The 17,087-nt window shown below is 42.3% G+C and overlaps 1 protein-coding gene across 5 annotated transcripts in view; it reads left to right on the forward strand.

Moving 5' to 3' along the window:
- Window positions 1-4,850: 4,850 nt before the first annotated feature.
- TANC1 (tetratricopeptide repeat, ankyrin repeat and coiled-coil containing 1) overlaps window positions 4,851-17,087 on the forward strand; it is a 72,198-nt gene continuing 59,961 nt past the window's right edge. For 4 of the 5 annotated variants that reach the window (XR_014226582.1, XM_082285280.1, XM_082285282.1 and 1 more), the window contains exon 1: window positions 4,851-5,010. The gene's annotated coding sequence lies outside the window, so the exon portion shown is untranslated. The remainder of the gene's footprint in view (window positions 5,011-17,087) is intronic. The other variant, XM_082285281.1, reaches the window with a different exon arrangement.

Consider the following 17,087-nt stretch of genomic DNA (forward strand, 5'->3'; position numbering starts at 1 on the left):
TTGTGTGAAACTGCAGCAGATGAAATGGCAAAGAAATTACACATGGCAAGACTGGGAAGTTGCAATAAAAGAGAACTATACAAGACTTAATGTCAATAAACAAATATTAGCTGTTGTTTAAAGCCTTTGTGCCTTCCAGGATGTACTTGTTCAGCCTGTTCCTAAGTGGTATGCATAAATCTGCAAATCATTTCAAGCACAGTAACCTCTGCCCAGCATATAAGCCCCAGAAGTCCTGGTAAGTGGTGCATGCATAAGCCAGATAATTTCCTGAGTTCACCTTTAATTCCAGCAGTAGAAGACTATATTCCTACAGTGTAAAAAAAAAAAAGAATTAAAATTCAGGGGTCTAATCAGTGTCATCTGCCATACTCGTATTGTTCCTGTTGTGTCAAGCTCCCACACCATGTTCCCAGGAAGACCCCTCTTGGTTTTGAAAATCTTGCTGTTGTTGAGGACCCTTGTTTCCACATGTTGCCATTCCTCCTCTTCCTTCCCTACACATTCTCGCTGCCCTTTCCTCCTCAGCCTGCACAGGACAGGTATTTGCAGCTGATCAGGTGGCTGGAGGAATGTGTACCTTTATGTTTATCGTTCTTGTCATACATGGCCACAGATTCTACTCCTGGCCATTATGCCACACTTGCTTAATTATAATGAAAAACTTCTAGATTATATTATTAGCAGAAATTTCAGTCTAACACTTCATTTATAATGGGCTACCAATGTTTAATTCATTCCAGAATTGAAGAGAAGGACTATTACAGCTCTGAAGTCTGAGTCTTGCTGAGTGTCCAACAAACAGAGACTCTCCAATTCTCCAGTTGTTTGTTAAAGCAGTTTTATAGAGGTTTATAACTCATATCAAGAGTAGCTTGTGCAGTTTCAAAGGTTATTAATTATTACACATGTACTGGATTTGCCACAAGAGGTTGCTGTATGCCTACAGTTTGTTCCAGCTCTGCCAGCTGAGCTGCCCTCAGAAATGCAGCTGTTTTCTGCCAAGGAGGTATATTTTAGTCTGCTGGAAAATTTTCAAAGAAAAAGAACAGATAAGTTTATGAAAACATCATTTGGTATTTCATGGGGCACATGACTACCTAGAAGCTGTGAAGATACAAAGGGCATAATTCCATGGTAACAAAAAGACTCCCTACCCTTTCTCCGGTCTCTGGGTTCCCTGCTCGAGTCAGATACAAGTGAGACTGATGCCTTAGATTTTAACTTTCATATTTTTCAAATCCTGTACTGCCTGGTGTGTAACTCTGAGGTTTCTTGTAGCCTGTTAATTTCTGCTCTCTCATGCTAGGTAGACATAACAAAGCCTCTCCAGGCCTGCTCTTCAGGGACACCGAGACTGTCCTAGGCCCACAAAGTATAAACCAAAAGCCTCTGAGAGGGGGCAAACTGAGGGGAAATGACATCATTAAACTGAAGCTTTAATTGGAGAATTAATCCTGATATGCAAATGAACTTATAAAAGTGTGGAGAACTCGTGACCTGTTGTCCATTTGGGGTCCATTCTGAGGCTAGCCTCTGGCTCCCCAGGGTGTACCTTTGAAGGCCCTTCAAATAAATACCTGTCATTATTCCCTTACTCCTGTCTAGTCTCTGTTTTTAGGTAGCTTCTCAAGGCATCAAGACAGCACAAGGAACAGAGGTACCCAGAAGGGCCTGTCTAGGTTCAGGAAGGGGGTGGGTCTGGCATCATTCAGCCGATGGTGAGGAATTGCATTGTGCATCCCTTGTTTTTTCCGTTTTTATTATTTACCATTATTATTGTATTTTACTTTATTTTCAATTATTAAACTGTTACCTCAGTCAATTGTTTTTATTATCGATTATTAAACTTGTATCTCAACATACAAGTTTTACTTTGATTCTCCTCCCCATTCCACTGGGCTGGTGTTTCATCTCCAGGCGGGTTTAAAACGATGACAATCAAAATCTGTAAATTAAGGATTTTCTACCAAATTATTATGTTGCATGAGAATTAATCTGGTGGGATAAAAGCAGCTACATTGAATGGAAGCTTCTAAAGTTTACAAATTACCTTTCTTGAAGACACCCTCCAAAACCAAGAATTGGAATAGTAGGTTAAGATGAGAAGCCTGAACTAACATAAACAACACTGAAGCTGAGCTGAAAAAGGGAGAAGTCTGATTTCTAATTTCTCTGGTCCCCAGAATATATGTTAATACAATGAACACTGCTGCCATTATATTTCAGTGTGGTCTGATTCCTGTTTTCCAAAATAAAAAAGCTACTAGAAGCTTGCATGGTAAGTGCGAGACTGAGGAGAGCCATAACCTTTGTGAGAAGAAAGAAGGAAAAGCTGAAGGATTTCAGTGGCTAGGAATGGATAAATCATCCGAACAAATGAGTGGGAGGAGCAGAGGGCAGAACAGTTAAAGTAGAGTAACAGCTGTGAGCTAAATTCTTCCCAAAAGGAAGCTACTGATGAGAGCAAAAATCTTTACATTCCTGATATCAAAAGCATTGCTCTACTGAGACAAACAGGGAAGCACCAGAATCAATTGTGAGCTTTACTGTGAAGCAGCAGGACCTAAATCCAACTGACTGTAAATACTATTTCAAAACTTTTGGGTTCATATCTAGAGGACAAGAATGCGAGCACTGGACCTGCTGAGGAATAGATCCCACAACGGTGGAGTCATAGCTCTGTTTCTTGTCTCAGATTTCAGAGACAAAGACAAAATCATAAAATGTTGCCCAGACTTTGACATTTCCTCTGAGAAGGAAAATACCTTTATTTCCAGATATAGGCCTCATCACATTGGCAAAATGTAGGGAAGAGAAGGTGATTAAGAGGATTCTCCATTGGAGAAAAGACACTGTGCTGCTGCTGGCTGAGGTGCACACAGCATCCTCCCCTTGTTTTGGAACCAATCTTCAGCTACCAAGCTGCGGAAGTGATGGTGAAAGAAGAGTAATGTCACTAATTGCTGTTGCTGTTGTCACCCTGAGGGCTTTGTCTCTGGTTCCGCTGCTCTTCTGACACCAGACAAGGCAGTTATGGCCAATGTTCTGTAGAGGATGTGCTGCTTGTGTATCAGCCTGTCACTTCTTTCTGAACACATACATGGATTGTCTTGTGCCCCTTACAGACACATTGGAAGACATTCTGTGAAATGCTCGCATAGTGTAGAAAATGTTCTAGAATACTCTGGCACTGTAATTTTGCAGTTAAATTCAGATTTAGTTTTTCATGATGAATTACGTATGAAAATCAATCAGAGTTTGTACAGAAAAAAGCAAATCCTTACTTATCCATTTATAAGTGTGTTTTAGATTGTCCCTACATTTTCTTTTTTTTGGTGTGAGGAAGACTCATTTTTGCATTTAATTATGTGAAATTGTAGAGGTTGTGTGTAGCAAGGCTAAGCACTTTGTCCTCTGTGCAGGGAATAGCTGCAGTATTGGACACTTGGGGTGGAAGAAGCAAGCAGCTTCAGGCTGGGAGAGAAAAACATGTCAGCTGAGTGTTTCTGCTGAAATTTTTGACTGATGTGCTCATAACAATGGCATGCAGATCACCACTGGTAAACCTATGTTATACTTAACATAGTTAATACTTAAAACCACCAGGCACTTCAGTGCTAACCCCATTGATGGGAGACTGTAATCTACGTGTGACATTCCCAGCCAGAGATAATGCCCTTTGGTGACTACTTTGGTACAGCTCATTGGGGTTTTAGCATGGGTGCCTCACAGTAAAATTACCAGTACCTTGGGTGTTTTTCTCATTTTTTGAGGAGTTAAATATTTTAACACTCTTGCTGCCTGGCATAGTCTTCAGCCTTCGGATCAGTTTTGTGGATTTCTTCTGCACTCTCTCATTTTTCAGTGTCTTGGAAAATATGGATGGATAGACTGAGAACAGTGTTCACTGCTGTATTCAGAGGTAATGCCACCTCTACACATGCTTGCTGATCTCTCGTTTGTACAGGTAAAGAACACACTGGCTTTTTTTGGAGCACCAACATTGATGTCGTGTGGCTTTGCCATGGCAGCCCCAAAACCCTTTCAAAGGTGCTGCTTTCCAGGACCCAGTTTGTCTTTTTCTGTGTTGTGGGCAGGGCCACACTCCTTGTTCCTACACCTGGCATTTCTAATCCGGCTGTCTGAAATGTCTCATGTGGTCCAGTTCAGAAAGTAACTTGGATCAGTCTGAGATCTTCACAGAATCGGTCAGTTTGAAAAGGACCACAGTGGGTCATCTGGTCCAACCTCCCTGCTCAAGCAGGGTCATCCCAGAGCACATGACACAGGATTGTGTCCAGACGGTTGTTGAATTTCTTGAATACCAGCACCTGTGGAGGGAGACTCAACAACCTCCCTGGGCAATCTGTTCCAGATCTGTCGTTAGTATTTATAGTATTTATGTTATTTATATTCCACTCATCTTTTGCCGTGTGCAGCTTTTATAAGCTCCGATGCGATTACTTTCATATTCCTGATGGAAGGCTGCTTTGGTGGAAGCGGATGGCCTCCGGTGCGGGGCTCGGGGCAGGAGCCCCCAGCCCCGAGCTGTGCCTGTGGGCTCTCAGGAGCGGAGCTCAGCCGGGTAGAGCCCACGGATGGTGGGGCGCTCCGAGCAGCACACGATCCCCGGGCCCGGCTCTGCGGGGCTTTGCGGCCGGTGTTTGTGGAGCGGGACCTGGGCTCGCTGAGGGGCGGCCCGACCAAGCGGGCGCTGCCCTGTTCTCTCACTCCACGCTCCGGCCCGGCCCGGCCCCGCTCCGCCCCAGCCCGTCCCGCGGGGGGCGGGCGCTGCCGCCGCCCCTCCCGTGAGCTCATCCCGCCGACGCGCCTGCCCAGCCCGGAGGAGCCCGGAGCAGCCCGGGCTGGGCCGCGCCGCGGAGCCCGAGGCGAGGGGTTGGGCCCGCCGCTGGGTGAGACCTCCCTGTCTCTCCCTCTCCTTCCCTCCTCTGTCCCGCGCCCGGCCGGGCCGGGGGCTGCGCGGGGTCGGCGAGCGCGGAACCGCCGGTAAAACTTTCTGACGGAGGAGCGTGTGCGGGCATGTCGGGCAGGCCGGGGCCGGGCCCGGGGCCGGGCCCGGGGGCGCGGGGCAGGGCAGGGCGCGGAGGGGCGCGGCCCGGGGCCAGCGGGGGCGGCCCACGGCCCGTGAGTGGCCCGGGCTGGCCGGGGCTGGTCCGGTTCGGGGGAGGCGCTGCCGGGGCGAGGCCCGGCCGGGATTTCCGCCTCCCCGCCCTGCACTGTCACATTTCGTTGACTGGTGCGGTTTTCGATCCTTTAACAGTAAAGATTTGGGGGAAAAGAAAAAAAAAAAAATGCTGCTTTCTGGAAAACTTGGTTTCTTGGTGGTGTTTGGTTTTGGTATTAGAAGGTGAGGAAGAGCCGCTGGGAACAGGCAGAGCCGGGGTCCGGGTTCGGCCGTGCGCGGGCTGAGGCGGGAATGGTGCGCCACACGTGCGTGTCTGTAGCCAGCGACCTCGTTTTGACGGCTGGAACTGAAAGTCCTGCCCTAGAGGTCATCGGTGTTCCTGCTGTGGTCTCAAGCATAAAATGATAAAACGATAACTTAATTCGTTTTTAATATGTGAGTTACTAATAGTATATAGTAACAGTATATTTTAAATCATGCTTTCTAAAGCTTTCCGATTTCTCAGTACTTGTTTGCCATAGCCTCATAATGTCTATTTGTTGGATAGGGGACTGGGTCCTGAATTACTGTTTTCAGAAATAGAATGTGACTGGAGACATCTTTCTGTGAGGGTGAGCCCCCAGGGGAAGAAGGAGGTTTCGATCCGCTTCAGTGTGATGCGGGATGTGCCCCCTGCCCGTGTTCCCTGTTCTGTAGCCCCGCGGGGCAGGGTGGCAGTGATACTCGCCTGCTCTGCCTCACATGATGGTTTCTGACGAAGCCAGTGCTGCTGCACCATTTGGAAAGCCAGCAGCTGAGGATGTGGGAGGTTTACTTTGGGCTTCTGTGACTGCTGGGTGTAAAAACAGTTGGCAAGAGGTTCATTCACTGGTGTGGAGTATTCTAAATGTTTTACTCACCCAGCCTACTTCAGAGTTTTGCAGGATTATTCAGTACACGCAGAAATCCTATGTTACCTTGTATTTTTGATAGATGTTGCTTAAAAATAACCTGATACTTACAAAATTGAAAATATCAGGGAATAAGGGAAATAAATGTGATACCTGAGATCCTAGAAAATTTTCTCCCACTGTTGTTTAATATACAGTGACCAAAAATGAACCTTTCCCATTTGTTCTGATCTGCTGTTTAAGTGCTGTTTAAGTGAAAAATAGTAATACACTATTAAATAATGTCAGTGAGCAAGGTAAACAAAAATACTGTTTCTTTTTGCCACTGCTCACGTAGTGTATTTAGGGCTTCATTTACATGGATGCTCTAAAGTGCTGGTTGCCTTGCTTTCTCAGTGTAGCTAACCATTGGAATGTCCAAATGGTGATGAATTATATCTGCTTTAGAGCCAAAACATATTTGGTTCATGGCCAAAGTTGCTCAGCTTCCCGTAAGAGTCTGTAGGAAAAAGACATTTTGTGTGTCTGACCACAGTCCTGAAGTTGATGCCATGGCAACTTCGTGATCTGAATTATATGTTGGAAGGAAGCTGAGCAGTCTTAGCAGAGGTGTTTGTTTTTCTTTAGCTGAACTTCTTCGTCTTATCAAGATTAAACCTTTCTTTGAAGGTGAAAGATTATTTAGCAAGACTTCAAACTCTTGTGCGTATGAGAACATCAGCCTGATCTGTTAGTGATTTGTAATGACACCCATAAATACGTAAATTGTAGTTTATATCCATGATTTTAAAAGTAAGGTTTATCTGTAGAGATGCTGTTTTGACTAAAAAGTGGTACTTCAAGCTCTGTCAGGAGCTAGATCTTCATGTTTTCCAGAAAAATAGAGAAAGGTCAGCTTTAGGTTTTGTGCGTAGGAAAGTTTGAGAAAACTGGGTTAGTTTGTGTCTTTTGATTGCTTTCAGCTCCAAAGACTTGATGTGGAGGTTGGTGAGTTTTTTTATCACAAAGCCGTGGTAATGGAAAAAAAATCTCAGCATATGGCCTAACAAATGTGTAAGGTCTTATTTCTTAACAATACATTTGTGTCTAGGGAGCACCACTGTTAGGAACGTGTTTTCTGAATGTATTGAAGGCGTAGTGTAACACCAGACTGAAGAAACCCCAGAAGCAACCTCTGAAACATTACATGGTCCTCACTGCATTTGGTTTTGTGTTTAACTTTAGTTTGATAAGTGCCTCTTTTTTTTTTTTTTTTTTTTTAATAAGTTTGTTTCTGTGGAGCCTTAACCTCTCTGATCTTATCCTGAAGGGAAGTAAATAAAGGGATCAGTTGCTCATTAATGCAGAATATCTACTGTGTGGTCTAATGTTAATGTGTCTGCTTGCTCTACTGTCTCCTACTATCCTTTCCTCTTAAAATTCATTGTTTAGTATGACTGAATTAATCCTTCAGTATTCATTGTACTTGAGAAGTTCTGTAAAGCTATTTCAGCATGCTTAATGGACTAGATTATTTATCTAAGTGTAAAAGTCTAGAGCTCGTGGGATGATCCCTGTCCTGTATTTGGGCTCTCCACAGACATGTCAGAGTCTCCTGTGGTGTCCGTCTCCTGCTCACAGGGATGCAGGAGAGTCTGAACTGGAGCACAGGTTTTCTTTCACTCATTTTTGTGCTTCGGTCAGACAGGGTGCTTTTGGTCTCCTTTCATAGCTAAAATGTCCTCTTGCTCCCCCTCGCTGTCTTTCGGCTTCATAAACCTTTAGAGGTTTATCCAGTGTAGTGATTTCGGATTTCTGTGCTGTGTAGGTGATACATCACTGTGTAGGCTTTTTTCGTCCATCACTGTCACTCCTGCTTCTTGAAGTATATGCATTCTAGTTCATGTTCATGGAATTACCTTAACTTTTGAAAGTCCTGTTTCTCTTGCTGTGCTTCAGGAATTCTGTTTTTGCTCTCCCCCTCACCGAGAGGATGCCTGCTAAGCTGTAGGCTTAATCTGTAAAGGTACTTTGTTACTAGAATGTTCAACTGTGCAATATCTTAGCTTCAGTGCTTGGCTTCCTTGTGTAAAGTATGGAGATACTCCTATACCTGAGGGTCATTCATTAGAGTGTGGAAGCAAAGGGCCAGGCAACTCCTGCCTGCAGGGGTTATTTTTACACTGTGTGACTGGGAGCATTGCTGGGACATGGACTGAAGTAGTATCACCAATTTAGTATTTCGCATCTTTTCTCCTGTTGATCTGGAATTCTAATTTCTAATGAGGGTGCCGATTTAAAAGCAGAAGTTCCTCTGGCTTTCAGAATGAACAGCTGTGTAGATCAGCCAGCTTGGCAGATGTGAGGTGTTTCATCGGTGTCCTGCCCCACGGGATGTCAGTGCTTGGGTGTTGGCAGAGAACGGGTTGTTCTCAGCCTCACAGGCGGTGTAATGCCTCAGCTTGGGATTCTTGCTGGGCTGCAAAAGTGATGTTCAGTCATGGCAGTGGCGAGTTCTGCCACAGCCCTTAGCAGAAATTTAAATGTTTGCAGTCAAATCAAGAGCTGCCTTTACAGTCTTGATGCTGTTGCAGTTGGTGGCAATGCTCACTGAATTATGCCTATCTGACCTTTTTCTGTAAATACTCTGTGTCAACAGGTGCAGGGCTTATGGTTTGCAGTGTTTGCGAGGTGACTGACTTGGTGAGGCACTCTTTGTGAAGCACTTCTCAGGCGCTTTTGCAGTCTAAATGGCCAAAATAATTTTGGGAATGCAGCTGATCGTGAAGTCATCTAGTTCTTCCTCATGTGCGTTAGGGAGTTCAGCTGTATCTAGATGTGTATGAAATTGGAAAACTATATGCAGTTTAGAGGTCTAAAGATCTTAAATCGAGGTCTATTTAGATCTTAAATATTATAACTATGTAATAAATATATACATTATATAAAATATATACAAAGTTACAGATCTGTATTTTGAATATCTGAGGTTTTTTTATCAACTGCCTTTAATTCATGGTGATGTTTTAAAGTTAGAACTTGTGAATTATCATTACATACAGATTTCCTCCATGTTTTAGATTTCTATAATATAAGGTGGTGTTAAAAGAGAAAAAAACTCCACAGCCTACAGTAGAATTGTTTGCAGTGTCATTTTGCTCTGCAGCAGAATTTCCCCCTGATTAGTGATCCAAGTGTTACTCGAATTTATCACCTTTTTATTTTTAAGAAAAGATGCCTGGTGGCCCAGCTCTGTCAGAATTAACCCGTGTAGAGGGTGTGCCAGGTGACAGTGGCACGTATCTGGCCTGGCACACAGGGGTCACAGCTGTGCGGAGGCCCAGGGATGTTCCCTGAGGGTGGCTCAGGACAAGCTGTTGGCACACAGAACGTAGGGCAGCGGTGGAGTGTGGATATGGGAGCTTGTGGCCTTGCAGGCAGGAGCCTGAATGCTGAAGCTCCTTGTCTCTGGGTTGTTTCTTACCCTTCTACCTACATACGCCCCTATCTAGCTCAGACAAATCTGTAATTAAAATATTCAAGAATTAGCATGTTTGCCGCAGAGCCTGAAGACTTTGTAAGGAACCTTTTTGGCTTGATGCAGGCTGGGGTGCGTCCTCTCATTCCGATGGCCAGGCACCCTTGGCCACCGTGGAACCTCTGCCTGCCCTGTGGAGGTCATCTACCAAACAGTGGGAGCTGGTGTCACCTGTGCCTTGGAGCCCTTCAGGTGCAGTTTCTGAAGTGTGTAGGATGAGAGGGTGAGGGGCTGCTGCTTGTTTGCTGCCTATTTCATAGATTTGATAGTTAACCGCTTTAAGACCAAAGGGTTCTGTAGAATGTTTGCTGCATTATGCTGAAGTTGTGTAAATGGTGTGGGTTGAGTTTTTTTGTGTTGTTTCTGTTTGTTAGTGGGGTTTTTTTGGCTGGCTTGTTTTTTTTAAGACTCGATCTTAGTCTTGGTTAAATTTAGCTCCAGCAGGAGAGAAGCTGGAACTTGTTAGTGCACAGGAAATGCCCTGACCGGAGGTTTTTGATGTGTGTGTTTGTGTGTAAATGTGAACTCCATGATGGAGTTAGGCCTGGGGGCCTTTGGGTAGGTCACAATGGTTTTACATCTTTAAATGTTGTCTTAGTTTCTGGTGGAACTTCACTACCTTAAGTATTAAAGATCTCTTAACTTGTCAAAAGCTGGTAGTTTTAAGTTAAGTCCAAAGCTATTGCTCTTAAAACAGCAGAGCTGTTTAATTGCTGAAGACAGTTCAGATTGAACTGCTTCAGCTCTGTGTGGAAAAATACTAGAATTTGTGCAGTCTAAAGATTGTGCTTTTTTCTTCTCAGTCATCTACAATTAAACTAATCCATTTCTATCTTAGCAGACATCTCTTCTTTAGAATCTATATTTCTGACCATACTTTAACAATTAAGTATTTGAACAATATCCAAGTAAGAGTAAACAGAAGCACAATATGACCTTTGCTTTTTGAAATTTAAATCACGTGGAAGTTGGTAGACACTTTAATGTGTAGGCTGGGTTTGATTCTTTTTCTGTGTTGTGTGGGGTTTTTTGTTGCTTGTTTGTTTTTGTTGTTGCTTTTGAACAGGAATGACAAAACACAAAATATTCTTAGTGTGAGTTTTAGAGGGAGGCTGGTTTTGTGTTTTACACCAGAAATGCCTTTGAGTTCAGTTGATTACTTAGTTAATATGCTTCAAGATCTGTTTTACACTGGGCTGAATATCAATGATGTCACAAAGGGATTTTTTTTTGTGTTAGTAAGGACTGAATTCCTGGATTTTTTTTTTACAAAATTTGCCAGCAATTGAAAGTTTGAAGAAGCATATTACTGCCACAAAGTGTGGGCATGGTAAAGTAAAATTTTCAGCACTTCCCAACTACTGATACAGAATGTTTGTGTTCATGCAAGAATTGCTTTGAAAAGTTAGGAGACAATGTGACAAGACATAAGGGGGGAAAACTTTGTTTTACCCTCAGATAAATTATACTTGGCAAAGGTAGACTGAAGTATAAGAACATTGTGCCTTCTAGCATCATGTACTAACCTGTTGTGCGGTTTCAGAATTCATTGGTATATTCAAAATTCTAGGAATACAGAGCTAGTGTGTATGTTTTTATTTATTCTCTTTCTAGGCCATTCTTTGTGCCACTGTGGTATGTCACCAGATATTTTCTGCGAGTTTGCAGTAAGTCACACAGTGATTGATGGGAGCAGCTTATGTAGTGTTTTACACTCATTTTGAGGTACTGGGTGTAGTTTGAAAGTCTGAGGGGAAAAAAGACCTAATTAATATTGGGTGTTTTCCCTGACCAAAAATGCTGCACTTTGTCCTTAAAAGACAATAAGGAAAGGAGAACAAAAGTGACATTAAATTATTTTGTTCTGCTGGAGTTCAGAGCTTTCTAAAAGTCAGCACCAGAGGAGTATGCTGAATGGTTTGTCAGAGAGGACTTTTTTCTCTTTTTGCTTCCCTCATGCCCATGCAGAAGGTTGCCCCAAGGCTCTTGCACCCTCCATGCAGTGTGTGCCACCAGAACTGCCTTGGGTCACACTGGGGATCTGGGCTTCTCGAGAAAGCTCCTTTTGTGCGTCCCAGGCATCTGCCTAGCTGGCATCTGAGGAATCTCACACTGTCCCTCAATATGGTAGAAATAAGTTTATTTTCTACCTCTTTTCATCATCTGCTAATAGGAAAAACAAGTGCTTTTCTTCTTACTAAGTCTTGCTTGAGCCTCCTTTCTTCAGTTCTCAGCCTTCCCCAGGAGAAAATCGGAATTTTGTTTCTTTGCAGTTTTTATTCTGTTGGCAGGATTTTGAGCTGAGTGAGTTCTTGTTGGTGTTGCATCTCTTATCTTTGTGTATCAGTGAACTTGACTCATGTGATGTACAGTGGGCTTGTGAGCATCTCAGGAGCAGGTTAAGGGGAGGCAGTATATGCTGCTTTGGCAAACTTGTAAAGATTTGCACAGACTTAAGATTTTAATGAATAATTACTTTTTTTTTTTGAAGTACAAAAGTTTGTATTCCACTAGTAGTCAAATACTGGTTGTGAGGATTTAAATTTATTTATTTTGGACACTTGCCTGTGGAACGAATGCTTTCTGGCATCTGAGTTAGAAGCTTTAGTGGTGCTTGGCTGTTTAATTAGTGAAAACAACAGGACAACTGTAAAATTTTAATAAATATGGGCTTGCTGGGTATTTCATATTTTTGGTAAGAGCATGTAGGATCTTGTCTGCACCAGGGAGTTATTGCAGGATGGGGGAGGGTGTGAATGTGAAGCACTTTCCCCCTTGTATAGACAAACCTTTAGTTTTTCTTGAGTGAACTCTGGGATGTTCTGGGTATTCCATGTTCTTGTACCTGATTTGAGCTCTGCAGTGGCTGACAAGGAATTATACCTAAAGCGTGTGTCTAGTTCATGTGAATAATCTCCCTGGTTTGGGGTCTGTGTGTGTAAAGTGTCCACACATGCCAGGTTGGGGCTAGGGGGAGTCCTAGGTGGAGGTGTGTGACCCCATTGGGGCAGGTGCTGCCTGTCAGGAATGTGCAGACAGCTGATACTAATGCTGTAACAAGGTCTCTTGATGGGACTGCATTGTACCTTAAAATTAAAAGTGCTTCAAGGGAAAACGAATTGGGAGAACATGGGTGTTAGAGTGTTCCCTTGTAGTTTACACTACCAGAAGAATGCCTGAGTCTGGTCGATAAAATAACACAAGCAGGTAATTAAAAACGGGTTTACATTTCACAAGAGACAGAAAAAGGCAGCATCCTAGGATCTGAAGTGGAAAGCAGGGAGAGTAGTGTTTTTGTTTTGCCACATTCTGATGAGTGAGATTTCAGGACATAGCCAAGCTAATCTAACAGTTTGTTGTGATTCAGGGGAGTGGTTTTCCTTCCTTCTGTACCTGCTGTGAGATCCTTCTTTTTTCCTATGTCATCTCCTCACACAGAGGAGATGAATCGCAGCTGGCACAATGCAGCAGGACCGCAGGGCTGACCCCACTGGCCATCTTGTAAAGGCTCCACCAGTATGACCTTGAGAAAACTGGGTTTTGCTCTTCCTAAGTGAAGTGGAAATAAGATTGCTCCCCTTCCTGCAGGCTGCTGTGAGCTGGCATATGTTCTGAGATGTGCTGAGGTTGAAGAGGCCATATATATAGATACCAAACATACTTTCTGGAGTATGTGACTTAAATGATTGTTCTTCAGGCGTCCTCAAAAATGTTACTGTTTAATTCCAAAGTTTGCTAATTTATTTTGTCCACAAAGATAGATACCCTTCTTTTTGTGTGTGTGTCTGTGTGTGTGCATGTAGTTGTGCAATTGTGCTGATGTGTCCTGGACAGTCCAGTATGTTTGAGCTTTGTGTTCCTTGTGTTCCTGCTCATTCCCACATTTTAGGGTCACTCATCACTTGCATCTTTTATTTTTTTGAGGAGGTTACAGGAAGTTGTCATGTTATATTAACTATCTCATCCAAAACCAGCACAAGGATCCATTTAGATAGCTACGTTCTCTGAAGGAAATAAATTTGGTCTGTATTTTTAATAGAGGTTTCCAAGATTTTCTTGAGTGACTTGCCCTGACCAGGGGGCTGGACCAGATGACCTGCAGAGGTCCTTTCCAACCTCAGCCATTCTGTGACTCTGCCCTAATCAAAGATGTCCTAATGAGTGTGTTTCCTTTCTGTCACTTTGGATATCTCAAGTTGTTGTTCCACACATACCATTCTACCTCTAGTAACTAAAGCTACTTATAGTTACTCCAAGGAAGAAAACATCAACATCAGTTTGACATCAGACTAGTATATTTTAAAAGCCACATTAAAGCCTTCAAAAGTGTTTACTTAGTAATAAATACGTTCATCTCTGCCTGCGAAGCAGGAAGTAAGTAACGTGTTCTTTGTACTGATTTTGGATGGAGCTCTGCATTTGATTTCTAGCAAAAGTGAATGGCTGTGGTTCCCAGCCATTTCAAGATCAGGTATTTTATGATTAGGGTTTCTAGAAAACATACTGTGCCAGAGTTTCTAAGGGTAGCTGACATGGGGGAGAAAAGATAGACCAGAACATGCACCTGTATTTGGTGTCAATGTTTAAATAGAGACCTGTAGTTATAGGAGAAAACTGTTAGTAAAATAGGAGGAAAATTCCATGAAAAAGCAGAGAATAAAATCCTGAAAATACCTGATAAGAAGGGTGAAGAATACAGGAGATTTGGAACTAGATATGATAAGGAACTGTAATAGAAATAAGCTTTGAGTTTTATCAGCACCATCTTATATTATCATTCAAGGAAATACAGCTGTCTGTGTTAGTGTGATGTTTCTTTAAAAAAAATAAAAATCTCAGGCATACTAGATTAATTGAAGACGTGGAAAGTAGCTGTGATGATGAAAAAAGTCACCTCTTCCGTATTCTGGACATAATACTGACCTGGTCTGGAGTTTTGTTTGGTTTAGTTTGTTTTCATTTTGTTTTCTAAGTCATAACTGAAGAAAGGGAAAACTCTGTAGAAAGGGTAGATGGCTGTGGTCTTGGCATTTTCTCTGGAGGGTTTCAGCAGAATGGGAATAAGAAGGCTAAAACACCTCCGCTGTGGTCAGATATTTTCCATACAAGAAAAAGTCATGAACGGTTATGATTTTCAGGTTGTGTTGACAGCTGCTGCTCTTCTTCCCCAGTGTAGACAGACAGCTGATTCCACTTGTGATTCTCCATCTGCATGATTGCCGAATCTTTTCGGTTGGTTCAGACAGGTGCTTAGGACCGTTGTAGTGAATAGTTTTGGCTTCTGAGTCTTCTCCGTCTGCTTCTGTGAGGATCAGTATCCTCAGTGCTTCAGGGTAGTAACAAGTAGCTGGGGGACAGTAATCTCTGTGATAAAGAAATAGTGATAAAGAGTCATTTTTGCAGTGTCTGGCACCTGCCCAAGAATTTTGGACAGCAGTCAAGTGAAGAGAACAGTTTTTCCCCTGTGTTGGCAGTCCTCAGGGACACTGGCTGTAATAATCAGCAATTTGGTAAAAGTGTAAAGTAGCAGAAAACTGGGTGATTGCAGGGCAGAATAGTTACATCTGTGGCATCTGGGAAATGAAATCTAGATCCAGACTGGTGGGAAAAAAACTACTGCAAAAGCACATTCTAACAGCTAACATGATAATGAGGTTATTCTCACATTTACTCATCTTTCACCTCTTATTGTATTTTAATAGTGCTTCAGGGCATAATTCTACTTCAGAAGTTAACAACAAACTGGGAACCTTGCTGTTCTTTTGCAGTTTTCCTGTTAAACTGCTGCATAGCTTTCACGGGGTCAGATGAGAGGGAGAAAATGTGCAGTATCTCATAGGTAATTTTAATAATAATTAGATGATTGAGTGAGGAGCAAATGACACAGATGCAATATAGCTTGTCAGTATTGTATCTGTATTGATCTTTCTGCATGAGAAACACCTACAAAGGGTAAAAGACCATAGTTGCTCAGGGTATTGTATAAAAATATTTCAATGATAACTATTTGACTTTAGTGGGTCTGGCTAAATATAGCCTCTTGGAAATATATATGCCACTTGGTTGTAGGGACAAAGGGTCAGGGACAGACCTCTCCAGTGTATGCTTTACCATTTTCGTTCATGCATTTGAATCAGAATAACACAAATATATCTCACTGGAAGTTGTATCTTAGAAAAAAAAAGTAAAAACACTATTCTCTTCAAATATCTGTTCATTTATGAATTGGTAGTCTCGTATCTGGGGATATGCCCTCTGTTTATTACAAAATGCTGCATACTGATGGCCCAAAGTGTAGTGATTTGAAAGGATTTTTTACTTACTGTCTTGATTTGTTACATCAGTAATACCTTGCTCCTTTAAGTATTGTTTTTTGCTGTATATTCCTCGTTTGAAGTCTACAGTTCAGCTAAAGGAGTTTGAATTTGCCAGAAAGGGGAAATGTTGAAACATTTCTGTGTGACACATAGAATTACACTCTGAATGCATTTGAAGAGAGTGAAAGCAGTTCTGACTAAATGAAGTTTTCTTTTGAAGCTTAGGATTTTGAGATTCAAATGTTTGAATCTTTGGATTCAAAAATGCAAAATACACTTTAAAAAATACAGATTATTTGAACTATGTGTTTAATAAATCCCACACTGAAAGGTGGCAAATCCTTAAGTACTTCTGTGCAGACAGTAGACTAAGATGTTCTACCCTTTATTTCTTTGTGAATAAATGCTAAAGTGGTTTTCAGGATCTAAATATGAAAGCTTGAACACAACTGTGGGTAGTATATAAATGTCAGGAGTTCATGGGCATTAGCTCAGGTGCTTATGTACCATGTGGGATTAGTTTATTTGACCTCTGCAGTAGTGGTAAACTCCTGTGGATAGATCTTTGAAAATAACCCTCTCTGAAAGGTAAGGGAGGTGGAGCAAGAGCTGTGAATTATCTAGTTCCTGATGTTGGTGTCTTCAATAGTAGCTTTATGTGGAAAACATGCCCTTGCAAGGAAGTTGCTGGGTTTTAAGGAGAGGCTTGCAGGGTGAGTGAAAATGTGGAGAGATTTTTCCACCTCTGCTTTTCAGAGGGGATTCCTCAGGTAATGAAGTACTTAACTTGTAAAGGTTGAGAACTTAACTGTTGTGTATGCCTGTGCTCCCAACTCTTTCCATGACCTAAGATTTGTGTTTTATAAAACTGACAATGTTTTGGAGTCACTAATAAAGAAGCTGATCATTATAAATTCTGGATCAAGGGACTTTCTGCCCTTTCCCTTCATGCTCTGAGCAGGAAGCAGTTCTATGGAATGTCTTTTGCATCTGAAGACAAACAGTTGAACTGGTGGGAGAACAGCATCCAGTTGAAAATGCTTTTGGTGTTGTCAGCAGCTGACAGGGTCTTCAACAAGCAGAAGAGTTCTGTTGGGACATTATTATTAGCACTCTGGGATAACAAGTCTGCATCTAATATCCATTTTGAAATGGAAATGATAGTTTTTAAATCTTTAAAAAACGCAGCAAACAAGTAAAACCAAACCAAACAA

This window comes from Coloeus monedula, assembly GCF_965178545.1.
Source record: "Coloeus monedula genome assembly, chromosome: 7".
NCBI classification, from domain to species: domain Eukaryota; kingdom Metazoa; phylum Chordata; class Aves; order Passeriformes; family Corvidae; genus Coloeus; species Coloeus monedula.